The 13,919-nt window shown below is 39.2% G+C and overlaps 1 protein-coding gene across 14 annotated transcripts in view; it reads right to left on the reverse strand.

Moving 5' to 3' along the window:
* Positions 1–13,919, reverse strand: part of mbl (splicing regulator muscleblind) — a 358,429-nt gene that overhangs the window by 132,949 nt on the left and 211,561 nt on the right. For 3 of the 14 annotated variants that reach the window (XM_074085466.1, XM_074085469.1, XM_074085464.1), the window contains exon 1: positions 7,027–7,229. The exons of 2 other annotated variants lie outside the window; for them this stretch is intronic. The gene's annotated coding sequence lies outside the window, so the exon portion shown is untranslated. Of the gene's footprint in view, positions 1–7,026; positions 7,230–13,919 lie in introns of those variants that run through there. 9 more of the 14 variants (XM_074085476.1, XM_074085474.1, XM_074085471.1 and 6 more) reach the window with 7 other exon arrangements.

Below are 13,919 nucleotides of genomic sequence, written 5' to 3' on the forward strand. Positions count from 1 at the left end.
CAGCTGTTGACTTTAATTTACTGTGAACAAAAGATCGAAAGGCATGCAGGTGATATTTTGTGATAATGAAAAACTCATACCACTCTATATTTTTGAAATTGGATATGTCTATTTCATTAAATAGATTGGTGATGCGTTCCTAAAACTGGACTTTTTATTTCGAGAATCCCCTCTTTGTTTATTTCGCTGTTGAGTAAGCCTCTCCGTGCCAGCAGTCGCTTTGTCAAGCGTCGAATGACATTAGCCCGGACCACTGCCGCATAATATGGAAACTAAATAAAACTATTTTGCTTGTCTGATATATTTCATTATACTGTATAGTGTTGAGTTAAACTGCTACCTGTTATACTATTTATTTATGGGAACTATATTTTCTGACACTTAAATTTAGATTTGTCACTAAACTGCGATACCCTAATTATTGTATCTACCCCTAAGAAATATATTGGTCATCAAATTAATCAAATCTGTCTCTAAGTATGAATCATCAGATTAATGTAAACCTGTATCCTAAATTATAGTCTGATCATCAAAATTCGATCACCAAAATAATAGATCTGTCACCTAATAAATAGATCTTCTACCTATTCTACTAAGGCAGGTCTGGTTAGGTACGTCGATGAGCGAAACGAGGTGTTAGGTAGAACTGCGACCCTCAGTGCGCGAGCCGAGCGAGCGAAGCGAGCGTGTCGCGGCAGCGGCCGGCGAAGTGCCAGAACCGAACATTTTTTGCTAATACTTGTATGATGAATATATAAATGTTTGTAGTAGGTACCATCAGCCAAATATGTGGTCTACCACCTTAAAGTTGATAATCGTTTGCATGTCATTAAACAATAATGCCATTAGACGTGTCTCTCAACTTGAAAGTTCGACTTTAGCGACATATTCATTTGATAGGAATTTGTTTAAAAACTGATAGACCACTTATTTGACTGATGGTACTTTAGATGTTTGTATGTATTTCTACCCGGTGTTTAGCACCCATAGAACAAACTTTGCTTAGTTTGGGGCTGATATTATTATTTCATTCATTGTATATCATTATAGTTAAATTTCAGTTCAATCATTAAATGATTTTATTTTCCAGTGATTATAATTAATTTTTAGGAATTCATTTATATAGTTTGTTTATTCAGTTTTAGTGACACATCTATTATTTTGGAACCCAATATAATTATTTGATGATCAAATTATTTCCGAGTAATTTTTAAATAATATTTAGGTAACCGTTTTAATATTATTCGGTGATTCAATTTAGGTGACAGATCTAGTATTTTAGGAACAAATATTATTTATTAGGTCGCTGAAAACGCTTTTTTTAAGTGATCAATCTATAAAATCATACCCTTTATTTATTATGTATGTATGTATGTATGTATGTATGTATGTATGTATGTACTCCTTATTGTACAAAAGAAAAGAAACAAAATACAATTGACAAACTTTGAAAATTATGTTAATAATTATGTTATGAAGCTTTTAGTAGGTAAGCGGAGTTATGTTAATATCGTTGCTTGTTTTTAAAAGGTTAAAGGTGATAGTTAAGAACTTGAATACGCAGACATTAGTAATGCAGTGATGCAAAAGAGTTTCTCAATCATTCGTGTATTGACCGGATTTGTCGTGTAATTAATTGGCAGTGACTCCGGAATTCTGGCTTTAATCCAACTCCAAAGCGCCGCCGAAAGTGCGTCTAGTTGCTGATGTACCTACACACGGAGCGCGCCAGACCGCACTCCGTGCGGGTAGAAAACTTTCACCTTCGCAAACGTCTTCATCAATACGTCAATTAGTGGGTACAATGAACGGTCTAGCACAGGTGTCTCGTGCCCAAGCCGTTTGCCAGCCCATTAAGCAAATAACGAGCCCACAGGATAAACTTGGAGGCAGTAAAGTTTATTAATGGCACGATTACAAGCTCGGCCCAAGGTGGAAAGAAGCGCTATCAATCAGGTGCGCGACGGAAGCGGCACCTACACCCTCAGTATCGCTAATAACAAAATTCCGACACCCCTGTTTGTTTCTCCTGAAGGGGTGAAGATGAATATCTCAGTGCGTTGCCTTTTGGTTACAAATTTCAACGTTGAAAAGAACGAATATTTCTAAAAGAATCTAAAAAAAACAATTATCATGGAACAAAAACGCTTTACTGGCAATAAAAGCATCGTCATTTATCAGCCTGTACGCAGAAGGAAATAGGCTCCGAGGATTCGCACAAAAAAATGCTTCGCCATAAAAATACAAACTTATTCATATCAAAAATCAGTCAACAGTCAGGGGTTTTACTTTACCGACGTGTTTATTCAAGACAGTTTGAAATAAGGCATTAACAGAGAGCATACTTTTGACTAGTTTTTTGATTAATAATGCCAAATCACTTCGATGTCAGAAATAAAATCGGTTATCGAGGGTGGAGAGCAGCTAGGATAGAGAACTCTGGAGGCAGTAGAGCGCGGCTCGCCACTGTCCGAATGGCTCAATTACAGTTAATTCGCAGCGTACACACATTGGTAGCGAGGTGCATGCATGTGTAGCGTCCACATTAATGTATGTAAATGCATGCGACCGGCCGGCCGCGGCCGCCCGCCGACGCTCACAATATTGCGACATTAAACTGAATATGGCCGACGAGACGGACAATTTCGGCAAAAGTCGACATTTGCAAACGTTGTGCAGCCACTCATCTGCATTTAACAGCGTTTTCGAATAACCATTAGCCACCATATTTAGGGGATGCAGATTTTTCCATGTTGATACATTAAACTGAATTCGTTTGACTTTGCTACCAGCTGCATATGGTATCCAACGCGAATTTTACGAAGCATATCTAAAGCAGGAAACGTGGAGAATTCAAAAGTAAATAACTAGGTAGACATAAAATTAAAAACTAGGTAAGTACCTACTGAGTGAGGGGCATTAGCCCTGATACTGGAAAATAATATTGATCATCAAATAATTCAACTGAAATTTGACGATAATGATATACAATGAATGAAATAATAATACATAATAATCTTCTCATAAATTACATCAAAATTGACCCAGCCCCAAACTAAGCAAAGTTTGTTCTATGGGTGCTAAACAACGGGTAGACATACATACATATATACTTAAATACATACAAACATCCAAGACTCAAGTACCTACTACAAACATTTATATTCATCATACAAGTATTAGCAAAAAATGTTCGGTTCTGGCACTTCGCCGGACGCTGCCGCAGCACGCTCGCTTCGCTTGCTCGCTCGGCTCGCGCACTGAGGGTCGCAGTTCTACTTAACACTCCTCCTTGCTTCGCTCGTCGTCGTACCTAACCAGACCTGCCTTAGTAGAATAGATAGAAGCATCGAATTAAGGAACTGATCTATTTATTAGGTGACAGATCTATTATTGTGGTGATCGAATTTTGATGGTCAAAGTATAACTTAGGATACAGGTTTACATTAATCTGTGAACTCATACTTAGAGACAGGTTCGATTAATTTGATGACCAATATATTTCTTAGGGATAGATATAATAATTAGGGTATCGCAGTTTAGTGACAAATCTAAATTTTAGTGAAAGAAAATATAGTTCCCATTTTTATCCCAGAAAATTGCATAGCGATAGCCGATTTCTACGCGACGTCCAAAGCGTGAAGGTTTGGGGACGACTGTTACTACAAATATAAGTAGGCACATACCTACGTAGGTACACAAACGTATCGCGAGGAGAGGCAATAACATAACAAGGTAAGCATAAGATCCGCTGAAGACCGAAGTCCGAATTATGTTGCAAGTTGTATTTATCCATCCGAGTTAAGAAACTTCGGAACTGCGATAATAATATGCGACTGTTACATAATGAAGGGCTTTCAAACACGAGTGTGGGTTTATGAAACGAGACGACAGGCGAGTTTCATAATAACATCACACAAGTGTTTTAATGCCTAATTATGTACAGTTTCTACCAGTCTGCGCGGGCAGAGTCGCGGGCAACAAGCTAGTTAGAAATAAAATTTGGTATAGCACTAAATAGTGCATTACATACCAATGCGAGCTATTTTAACTCAAAGTAAACGTTGCGCGAATGGAACCACGGGAAAAAGCCAGTACCTACGTACTCGTGCCTACAAGATAATAAAACTGGCCGGTCGCTCCCCGGGCGCCTTCAAACTAGGCCAAATCTGGGGAAAGCCGGACCAAATGGCAACCCCTTCCAAGAAGGGCCTACTTTAGTGTACCTTGCTAAATTCATTTGAAATTCAAGATCAAAATTATTGTAATGCAAGAAACGGATGTCCGTTATACTGTCTAACAATTTGTTATAGAAGGAGGAAGAGAGCACAATTTCAATTGGTCGGGTTGTTGACATTTAGCCTCTGAAAAAAAAGGGTACTCGGGTACATCATAGGTACTATGCCTTTGACTACGTTTTATCTATTGATTACCTACGAAATTCCGATTGACGGATGGATTGGTGGAGCGGAGTGAAAACATGCAGTCGCACAATCATAGGTCTGTAGTTGTAATCCATAATACAATATGCCACATAGGTACCTAACTAATAGACAGGAGCAAAAAAAAAAAGAAATGTCACGCGAGCTAAAAAGCGACCGCGTACCTACCTATATAAGGCGAAAAAAACCGGCCAAGAGCGTGTCGGACATGCCAGAAATAGGGTTCTGTAGCCATTACGAAAAAATTAAGTAATATTATTCCAAGGATTTTGTATTTTGTACGGAATATTCCAAGTTTAAGTATATTTACTCGTAACTACTAATAATTTCTCAAGAAAACTTATCCGTTATAGTTTTCCTTGTAAGTGTGATATACTTACTACCATCCTGATTTTTTTTTAAATTTCCACCCACCGGTTTAGATTTTAGAGGGGTGCGGGGGGGGGGACGCTCGATTTTAATGAAAAGTTGCACTTTAAAGTTGAATTTTTTGCAAACAAAACACTGAATCGAAACAAAAATCGTTTAAAAGACCTATCCAACGATGAAGGTTGGATGAGAAAAAAAAACACCCCCACTTAACGTCTATGGGAGGTACTCTAAAAAATTTTTTTTTGAACTTTTTATAATACCATTTTGTCGGCATAGTTTAAATAATATATATATTCATGCAAAATTACAGCTTTCTAGCATTGATAGGTAGTCCCTGAGCAAAGCCGCGTACGGAGAGACAGACATGGCGAAACTATAAGGCTTCCGTTATTGCCATTTTGGCTACGGAACCCTAAAAATGTTAATCTTCAATTCTTCATTAATATCTTAGATGTCGGAAAAGTTTTAAATTCAGGTTCTTATCTTACCTTCTTCTATTAATAACAGTAAGTAAGTATAATAATGGTTACATATTTTGAATATCGAAAGTTAAAATACCTACGGGTAAAATGTCGATGTTCAAAATATCTAAAATTAAAATATCGACTGTTTCGAACTATCGAAAATTAAAATAACGAAAGTTTATTTGTCGAATGGTTAGATAACCTACGTCCAATATAACGAAAATATATTTATCTACAAAAGTGACATTGAAAGATATAAATATCGAAGTCCAATATATCCAAGTACAGAGTATCGAATATCCTATGTAAGAACTATCACGTGACAGGGTCGACGGAGCTCCGCTTCGCGGAACTCCTATTCCGCTCAGTTGAGGCGCTTGGCGCCTTGACGCAATACTAACCTAACCTTACCTATTGAACATGAATTACCATTATTGTATATATACATTGGCTATCGATATTTTTACTCATTCGATATTTTATCAATCGACATTTAAATCTTAGACATTTTGACCATAGGTATAACAACATTCGATGACGGTTTTTTTCTTCATTTTCTTTCTACTGTTAATGATCAATTCGAGTTATATATTAATTTAAAGTGATAAGAATGGGGCGAAAATGGTGCGCGTTGGGAGGGAGCGTTGACCTTGTCAGATGTTATAGAAGGTCACTAGAAGCTATTTCCGCAGCACAATTTTTCACCACTTTTAAATATTGTGGATTCAAAAAACTGTTAGTACCTACTTAGGTGCCCAAAGTCCTATTCTCAAAAAAATTGAGGGTTCGCGAAGAGTGGAAGCGAAATTAAATCCAATATTCCCGATCTCTAAATAGGTACAAAAAAAATCTACGAAATACCTATAGGTATCAAGGTGTCGGTACCGATGTCGCGTTCTTTCACTTTCGTCGTCACAGATGCTGCTACATCGAAAATGCAGCATGTCTCAATACAGGTTATACCTATATAGTACCTACCTACAGCTACAACGATTTGAGAAAATGTTATTCGTAAAAAGACTTAACTTTTTATGAAAACGAAAGCCAGTACGGACGCAGAGTTTAGCTTTATCAATCAAAAGTTGTTGGGGTTGTCTTCCCGTTGTGTTGACAATCGCGGGAGGATGACGTTTGCCCCGAGCGAGCGAGCGGCCAATACGCTCGAATATTCACCCGCCTAAAGGCTTCAGTGGGTCCCGGCTCCTACTGACCGACCAATTTAAAAAGCAAACCATCCAAATCTAATCAGTGCAGTAGAAAAACAACTCGCGCTCGTCCTCCATGAGATAAAGGCAGCCTGCTATGCTATTGTTTTATTTCCTCTCGTTGCCGACATACTTATACGATCATATTGTGATGGTAATTTGTGAATCACTTTGTCTAGGTAAGTCTAAGTTTTAGTTCCGTCAACACGCCAGACATGAGCTGTGTGGCCTGCACTTACATCATTATATTATGATTAGGTAAGAATTAGTACAATAACGATCGCTAAAAAAGGCTCAAGTCCAAAATCACCACGAGTATTAAACAATACAAAGGGAGAGGCTGGCAGGGAGTATTGAATGGATATTACGCGTAAAATACGAGGGTTTCAGACCGAAACATACATTACATACGTACTATTCCATTCTTTTACTCTCTGTAGCACCTCTATTTCTGATATAAAAGGCTAAACGACTGAAATTGAGCATCGTACATGATGTCAGAGAGGTTATGTTCGCGACAAACAAAAATAGTAAGGCGTTTACCTCGTGTATTCTGCAATCCGGAGGCCAAAAGCACTGTAAACTACACAGTTTCTTTCACGTTAATGCAATTCAATAAATATTAGATAAAAAACGGGTTTGCATCACTAAATAATAACAAAATAAAACAGAAAACATTGAAAGCGGACAAGAAGCGCGACACGAAACGGCAAGCTAAAGCAGCAGCTGACTGAGAGTTCCGGGCGCTACAACATTGGTAGAGCGTCATTTCACTCGCGATATTTTTTTGGGTGACACTCTTTCCCGGCTCGGATAACACCGACATGGAAATACCGGCCCTGTTTTGCTTACACGCCCATAGAAACTGACAGGAGCTTATATGGGCGTGTACACGAAAAACAGGGTCGGTATCATCCGGGCCGGGAAAGAGTGTCACCCAATTTTATTCATAGCGTAAAAGATTTTTCACACTGATGATTGAAACGCCATAATTTTTTTTTATTTAATAATGAGCACTAATAATTAAATTTAATATGATTTGTGCTCATTATTAAATAAATATTTTTTCTCAATAAAATTAAACATTAAACGTTCAATAATTAGATTTTTTTTTATGAAACCAAAACATCACGCAAGTATTTTTATAAAGTTTGAATTAAATTATTTACTAAATGTAGGATAAAGCAAACAATACATTCATTACAACTAAACATTACATTCTCTAAAAAAATAATCTGTTTTGAACGCCATTACAAGGTTTAGCGCAAGGATGCGCAACGTGGAGGAGTAGTGTGGGCGCGCACCGGGCGTCAACGGCGTTGCCCTCTAGCGGGCATATTGTGAGTTATCGATTGTTGCGTGGAGTCGAGCCCGCCGCGCCGTACGCCATTGGCTCTACTCAGTAATTGGTTTATGTAGCTTGTTCGTAACATGAATTCAAATTTAGCGCGCGTTGGGGCTCTCGAATGAACAGAGGCGAATGTTTGTTCAGGGGAAATTACCCGTTTCAGATAATAAAATCTAGTGAAATACTATTCAAACTTTGTTAAACTCACGGTCCAATGTTTCAAACAAATAAAATACGTACGTACGGATCCCGGAAGCGCGTAATTTCAGTTTATTTGTTAGTCTTTAGTAATGTATCTCATAGGTATGGGATATTGGGATTGGTTGCATTGCATCGGCTCGATTAGGTACATGTCACTCGCATTAATAATCTGTCACAGGGGAACGTGCAAAAAATATCTGACTCGTCCTACCGGCCCTAGAAACAGTCGTATCAGATAGATATTTGTGCATGCTTTGTTGTGTCAGTTATTGGTGCTGGTGACTGTACTGCTTCCCTCCTTCATGCCAAGCAGTCACCAAATTCACGATCAGTTAGTTACTTCATAAAAAAATACGACTTGTCTGTCAGTCAGCAAGTTTCGAGTAACACAAATTGTATAGTGCTCCAAGTCTTAATGGACATGGGCGACGTTTGCACAAGGGCGCTTTATCCATACTAATATTATAAATGCGAAAGTGTTTGTCCGTCTTTCACGCCGTAACGGAGCGACGGGTCTAGGTGATTTTTAGCATATAGTTCATGGGCCCGAGAATGACATAGGCTACTTTTTATCCCGGAAAAATGCATGGTTCCCGAGGGAACAGCGCGCGACCGAATATCACAAAGCTAGTTTTATTTATATTATTAATAGTACATATTACTTTAGAGGCCGGGAAGTAGGGGGTTGCCGGCCAAGCAGATATAGACGGCCGAGCGTAGCGAGAAATAAAATAAAAAAGCAAGAAATTAAGCTGGCGGGACGCTGGTCTGGTCGCTCTGTTGAGTGCGCACGTTTCGCTTCGAGCTGGCTGCTGGCGCAGCGGACAAGGGCGGTGCTGCTGTGGCTGGCTGAGGTGAGGTGCCGGAACTGCCACAGAGAGCGCATTGAAACAAAAGACGGTCGCATTTGCCGGCCAGCGGCCTGCAAAGTTGTATGAAATCTCTTTGCAGGCCGCTAGAGTGACCGCGCGCCGGCAGCCGAGCCGCAGCGCCTGCAGCGCAATACTTCCAGGCCTTTTATTTGTAACACAACGTTAATATTTCATGTCATGTTTGAGAAATAGTGCTTTAATTTCAAAATAGAAATTTAAGACCTTGAACAAAATATACAAAAGCGACATTCACGGTGGTACAAGGTGAAGGTTGTGCTGGACAGTCGCGTTAGTTCCGTTTTTTGCCACGTTCATTATGATCTTTGTCGCACTGTAACTGTTAAAATTTAGATGAAAATCTGCTGTTCAGTAAGAAAAAAAAACTTTCGATAGCCAAAAATGCGTTCGTTCTAAAATATTGTAAAGCCATCTACCTACACACTTTATTTTTTTTATTGTACTTTTAATAAAATTCACTTTCATACTATAATTTGGCCTTTCTGTCATAAAAATACTCAATAGGTCGTAGACGTAGAAGTACGATTGAGGCTTCTTTTCCATCAGTAATATGCGAGGAATATGTTTTTTGACAATAAAAATGCTTCATTTACCACGCCTCCTATTCGCCTCGGTCCGCTCAGCTGTTTCCACCAGAGATGCGCTGTGCTGTATATGTAAATGAAGCGTTTCTATTGGTTTATCAAAAACATATTCCTCGCACATCTCTGGTTGAAACGCAGCCTATTGATAGAAATCGAAATTTCATACATAAATAGTGCCATGTTAAACTAAAAGGTCGCAGTTATGTACTTAGAAAGTGGCGTCATTTTTATCTCTTTATTGTGGCGGTCTAAATCGGAGATGAAATGAATGATACTACCACTACCAGTGCTACCAGACACATGGTATGAATGACATAGTTTTATGCTGAACCAACCCAAGAAATCGTAACTCGCTGGGTGTAATATTAAACTTATCTAATACAACTTTGTGTATAATATGTGTCAGTTGATTTGTTCTCTTGCCTCCTGGAGGTAGGCACTAAATTGGGAGGGAGGCGGCTGATATTTATGCGCGTTAATAAGAAGCGAGGCGGCAGACAAAGCTTCCTTACCCATTGCAGTATGGTATGGAGCAAGTTACTAGGTTTGGGACGGAAAATGGTTATTTCGTAGCTAGCGTGATATTCATTTCGGGTGAGCATTAGGTCTATTTTAGACATCTTATGTATGTAGTTTACACAAGAGTCGCCCAAGCTTTACGCGAGTCCGTCTTTCACTACAACAGCAGCTGTGGAAGCGATCCACTGAATTTCAGGCATATATATACGTACAGTCACCAGCACCAATATCTGACATAACAAAGCGTGCATAAATAAATATCTGGTAGGTATGACTCTATTTTTTAGGCCGGTAGGACGTATCAGATATTTTTGCGCCCTCAGCCTGTGGCAGATAATAGTGCAGGTGACTGTACCGTATATAGATACGGTACGATCAACACTAATAAAGAGTCTCGCTTGTAGAGAGAGAGACACGAGAATTTTATATACATATTTCATAATAGATAATTTCATATTAGATATACTCGGTTACCATCAAAGTATTAAATTATAAAGCAACCAACCTATTCAAACTTAAGGCATGTCACCGTTAGGTACGACGACGAGCGAAGCGAGGAGGAGTGTTAGGTAGAATTGCGACCCTACAGCGAGCGAGCGTGCCTCGGCAGCGGCCGGCGAAGCGCCAGAACTGTTTTTTTAATAATACTTTAAAAACATTTTTTTTTTTTTTTTTATTAATGAAGAAAAACCTTAGGTGAAGTAGGAAACAACGTTTATTTTTTTTAGTAGGTGTTTATTTATATTATTTGATCTTTGATAATTATGGTCTTGGTTTATCTATATCTATACATATAATAAATCTGTAGAAAGTCAGTGTCTGTCTGTACATTGGAAATATTTGAGAAAAACTGTTACTATATAATATAGGCCTTTATTAGCGCAATAGAACCCAAAACAATGATTTTTAGAATTATTGTCTGTTTGTCTGTTTATCTCTTTGTCTGTTTGCCTGTGCGTTTGGACACGCTAATCTCAGAAACCACTTAACGTAGAAGGATGCGATTTTCACTGATGTGTTGCCCTTGCTTTGGATTAACATTTAGTGTTTGTTTTCATTCGAATCAGATCACAAATAAAAAAGAAAATGTCAATAAAAAAAAAATGACGAACACTTTTCGAAGAATAGTAGTTGATTTCGCGAAAACTTCGGTTATCTTTTAAAGTTTTGATTAATTATAGTATAGTCTGTAAAATGATTCAGGATGATGATTTCAGGAATATAAAATTCGCTAAATGGATAGTTCGTAGAAATTATTTTCCAACGTAAGATGAGCTGCCAACAATAATGAATAGGGTTCATCTTAAGTTGGACATGTTCATGTGAGTTAAATTATAGTTTGAGGTAGGATACTAGTGATATTTTAAGATTGGTGCCTCGTCAAGCTTCGGTCAGGTGATCCAGTTAGTTAGGTAGGTACATGGAGACGCGCTGCCTATCCTGGTATCAGAATTTGATATTTTAGAATTTGATTGATTTCAGTGTAGCACGAAGCGTTGGCAACTTGGCAGGCCTCCTACCAGGTGGACTGACGATATTGTGAAAATAGCAGAAAAACCGGTGGATGCAAGTGGCGAGTTGTCGTTCATTGTGGCGTTCTAAGGGAGAGGCATTTGTGCAGCACTGGACGTCTTCCGTATGATGATCTAATGCATTATCAACGTGAGTTGCCTCACATTACTATGGTTCATCATCGTCAAATCATTATCTAAGAACGCCACAATGAACGACAACTCGCCACTTGCATCCACCGGTTTCCCGAAACTCCGGTTGGTATGGTAAGGGGAAGTCACCCGGAGATTCTTCGCACCCTCTGCTCCTCCGTTACCTGGCCCGCTGCCAAGGCCAGGGATAAAGGAGCCGCCGGGGACTGGGGGCCGCGGGCGTTTTGTACCTTTCATTTTATTTAGGGGGGGGGGGGTTGCCATAATCCCCACGCTTAGCAGGTGGCTGGGGATCGCAGTGATATGCTGATGGTGTCCGCAGAACACACTGCTGCCCGTCTTCCGGATTTTCCCTTAGTCGCCTTCTATGACACCCCAACGGGATGAGATAGGGGGGAGCTATTCTTGCCCGGGCACCCCACGGATCACGTCTGTTGATGATGAAATGCATAACCAACGTGAGTTGCCTCACATTACTATGTGTTAAGATACGTATCTAAGAGTTGTGTTTAGTTGGTTGAGCTCATTATTTCGGCAAGCCGAGCGGCTGGGTTCCTTGGTCCATAAAAGAGATTGAATACAGGTATGAACATGAGCAGGAGTCCATGCCTCACATTACTATGGTTAAGCATAGTATCTAATAGAGTTCAGCTTAGGTTGGAGGGTATTAAGGGCGCCGCGCGGCTGTTTCTATTGGTCCTCTTAAAAGAGATTGTCGGCGAATACAGGGAAAACACAGGAAATCTCCATGAAGTAGAAGAGACTAGCATCATATACACACCCAAGCACACTGGTTTACTCACGTAGGTATACTTACTCGTACTCGTATGTAACGGATATCATCGCTCGATATTTTCGAATGTCCGAGATTCTTGTCATGGGGTTCGATTTTTCGACATATTAAATTGTATTTATTGCTTTGTAATCGTACAAGAAACAAGTAATAACATCCATTTTGTTCTAAAGATGAAAGCTCGGGTTAGATAACTTCTACTATATTTGTCAAATCCAAGTTTTATTTTCTAACAACTGTGTTTAATTACAAATTATTTCTTTCGTCCGGATTGTCTTTACATGGCTGCTACAATTACGTGAAATTTGTTTTCTTAGTCGAGCTTAGTTTACAAAGGGAAACATTTCTATGACATCTTTTTTCTTCGTTACCTTTTATTTGTCTGAAACGTGAACCTTCAGACTGAGGTGTCCGAGAGCAATGGCACGGCGCAGCCTTTTAGGAAATTTACTTATACCTACTACAGCGCAGACAAAAGGGGAAGCACTTTGAATTCATGTTAATTTTGTAAACTCTTTCTGTGTGCAGAAAATCACAAATTTGCTTTGAAAGAAAATACTTATCACATCATGCGCCTATCCGCAAAGCGCAACAGATGTTTTCTTAATTATATATTTAATTTCTCATTTATATTCCAATACAAACTGCTTATACTTACTTATTCCTGTTTTAATCAGCTAGATTTAAGAAAAACATGTAAAATAAGTACCTACCTACTTAGTTTAGATAAGGAAGTTTAACTGGTTTTAAATGATTTAAAGAGTTGCGAAACATGAAATTACCCTATATTTACTATACCCGTTTTGTTTGAGGAAATATTATTTAAATGAAGATTTTCAAAGCGAAAAAGTTAGGGGAGGTCGACTCGCATTATGCATCGCATGCCTGACACCACGCGTGGGGGAAACTTTTGCACTTTGCAGAATGCATAAGAACTTCAACGCTCGGTCCAAGAGTCGACACTTCGTAAAAAAACCTATTCTTAGCGAGTTCCACGATTATTTGAACCGAATGCACTTGTCGTAGTCAATCGGTTTTTTTTTAACTTTCAATACGTCTTTACGTAATTCTTTCTGAGACAGTTGCAACGTTAACTCGCGTTGCTGTTATATTCGTACGTAGGCGAGCAAAAGAGATGAGATAAATTCGGTAGAGGATAGTTGTGAATTTTGCACGGAGCGGTGCTTTATGCGGCGCACGTAGCGCGCTGTCTGCGCGGCGCGGAGGCGGCGCGGTATTCTGTCGGCACTCGCGCGGCCAACCACCGCTCTCCTATCACCGAACCTCATTTATCATTTAAAGGCTCTACGCTGAAACTACTCACAGCCGCACGTAAAACTGACTCCACTAAACACACCCCACTATGGCAAATCGGTCCCCCCTCAGATAAAACATTCGCAAGCCGACTTCAAACATCGAATTGAATCCAAAGTTTCA

Source organism: Choristoneura fumiferana, chromosome 3, assembly GCF_025370935.1.
Source record: "Choristoneura fumiferana chromosome 3, NRCan_CFum_1, whole genome shotgun sequence".
Taxonomy (NCBI): domain Eukaryota; kingdom Metazoa; phylum Arthropoda; class Insecta; order Lepidoptera; family Tortricidae; genus Choristoneura; species Choristoneura fumiferana.